The 2,500-nt window shown below is 42.6% G+C and overlaps 1 protein-coding gene across 1 annotated transcript in view; it reads left to right on the top strand.

The window, feature by feature from the left end:
* The window catches only part of LOC122251061 (MAM and LDL-receptor class A domain-containing protein 1), a 28,884-nt gene that overhangs the window by 4,729 nt on the left and 21,655 nt on the right, over positions 1-2,500 (top strand). The window lies entirely within an intron of this gene.

Below are 2,500 nucleotides of genomic sequence, written 5' to 3'. Positions count from 1 at the left end.
GATGGGGAAGGGGATGGGGGTTGGAGAATGATGGGGAAGGGGATGGGGGTTGGAGAATGATGGGGAAGGGGATGGGGGTTGGAGAATGATGGGGAAGGGGATGGGGGTTGGGGAATGATGGGGAAGGGGATGGGGGTTGGAGAATGATGGGGAAGGGGATGGGGGTTGGAGAATGATGGGGAAGGGGATGGGGGTTGGAGAATGATGGGGAAGGGGATGGGGGTTGGGGAATGAGGGGAAGGGGATGGGGGTTGGGGGAATGAGGGGAAGGGGATGGGGGTTGGGGGAATGAGGGAAAGGGGATGGGGGTTGGGGGAATGAGGGAAAGGGGATGGGGGTTGGGGGAATGAGGGAAAGGGGATGGGGGTTGGGGAATGAGGGAAAGGGGATGGGGGTTGGGGGAATGATGGGGAAGGGGATGGGGGTTGGGGAATGAGGGGAATGGGATGGGGGTTGGAGAATGAGGGGGTTTCGTAAGGGAATGGGGAATCAGGGGGAGGGAATGGGGAGATGGGGTTTTGGGGGAGTAAGGTGGGAGGGAATGGGAGGGACCTACTTTTAACGAATGCATTAACAAGTACTCTTCTCAACCGAAATGTTTTAACGTTTCTTCTTAGAAACCTATTTACCGTTCTTTCATGTTTGTTTCTTTTGTTTTGTTCAATAAATTTCACATCATTTTGATTATTTTTTTTATTTTTTCTTATAAATTTCATATTACATCGTGTTTCTCATATAGTTTTGAAAGATTAATTTCACATTTACTTTTTAATAAATTTCATATTCTATTTTTCAAAATTTCATTCTCTATTTTTTTAATTAATTTCATATTAATTTTTCAATCCCTTTTTATATTCTAATTTTGATTGAATTTCATATTTGAAGTCACATTCTATTTTCCCCAAAAAATTTCCCACCCACTCTGTATAACAAATTTCCCCTTTTCTTTTTTGATGAATTATTCATTTTTATGATAATTTGCCCATTTTCTTTTATGTTAGATTTCCCATTTTCGTTTATGCTACATTTCCCATTTTCTTTTATCCTAAATTTCCCATTTTCTTTAATGCTAAATTTCCCATTTTCCTCAGACGAGTGTACCTTCGACTTCAACTTCTGCGACCTGACTAACGAGCCGAACAACGACGACTTCGACTGGTCGTTGGGGCGGGGGAACGGAAAGATGAAAAACGGGCCAACCAAAACCAGTCTCTTTTATAAGCAATGGGAAACACGAACGGTTGGTTCCTTTTCTTTTCTCTCTCTCTCTCTATCTCGTCTCCCCTCTCTTTTCTTCTCTCTCTCTCTCTCTCTCTCTCTCTTTTCCCCCCTCTCTCTCTCTCTCTCTCTTTCTCTCTTTCTTTTTTTCTTTTTCTTTTTTTTTAGCTTTCTATGTTGGTTTGTTTCTTTTTTTTTTTTTTTGCTTTTTTTGGTTGTTTCGGTATCTAATCTTTTCTTTCTCTCTCTCTCTCTTTCTTTCTCTCTCTCTCTCTCTCTCTCTCTCTCTTTCTCTCTCTTCCTCTCTCTCTCTTTCTTTATCTCTCTCTCTTTCTCTCTCTCTTTCTCTCTCTTTTTCTCTCCTTCTTTCTTTCTCTCTCTCTCTCTCTCTCTCTCTCTCTCTCTTTCTCTCTCTTCCTCTCTCTCCTCTTTTTTTATCTCTCTGTCTTTCTCTCTCTTTTTCTCTCTCTCTCTCTCTCTCCACTCCCCCTCTCTTCTCTCCTTTTCTTTCTCCCTCTCCTCCCTATCTCTCCCCCCCCTCTCTCTTTCTTTCTTCTCTTTTCTCTCTCTCCTCACTCTCTCTTTCTCTCTCTTTTTATCTCCTTCTGTCTCTCTCTCTATCTCTGTCTCTTCCCCCCCCCCCTTCACATCTCTTTTCTCTCACTCTCTCTCTCTCTCTCTTTCTCCTCTCTCTCCTCTCTCTCTCTCCTCTCTCTTCTCTTTCTCTTCTTCTTCTCTCTTCCCATCTCTCTATTTATCTCTCTCTTTTTCTCTCTCTCTTTCTCTCTCTTTTTCTCTCCTCTTCTTTCTTTCTCTCTCTCCCCTCTTTTCTCTCCTCTCTCCTCTCTTTCTCTCTCTCCTCTCTCTCTCTTCTTTAAACTCTCGCTCTTTCTCTCTCTTTTTCTTCTCCTCTCTCTCTCTCTCTCCCCTCTCTCCTCTCTCCTTTTTTCCCCTCTTCTTTTTTTTTTTTTTTTTTTTTTCTCTTTTTTTAGCTTTCAAAGTTGGTTTTTTTTCTTTTTTTTTTTTTTTTCTTTTTTGGTTTGTTTCGGTATCTAAACTTTTCTTTCTCTCTCTCTCTCTTTCTTTCCCTTTTTCTCCCTCTCTATCTCTCTCCCGTCTCTTCTCTCCTTCCCTCTTCCTCTCACTCCTCTCTCTCCTCCCCTCTCTCTCTCTCTCTCTCTCCTCCCTCTCATCTCCCTCTTTTTCTTCTCTCTCTCTCCTCTCTCTCTCTTTCTCTCTCTTTTTATCTCTCTCTCCTCTCTCTCCTCTCTCTCTTCCTCTC

Source organism: Penaeus japonicus, unplaced genomic scaffold (assembly GCF_977035675.1).
Source record: "Penaeus japonicus unplaced genomic scaffold, GWHDUDI00000001_assembly GWHDUDI00000030, whole genome shotgun sequence".
NCBI lineage: Eukaryota > Metazoa > Arthropoda > Malacostraca > Decapoda > Penaeidae > Penaeus > Penaeus japonicus.
Note: the sequence above shows the minus strand (reverse complement) of the source record. Positions and strands in the feature narration are given on the sequence as shown.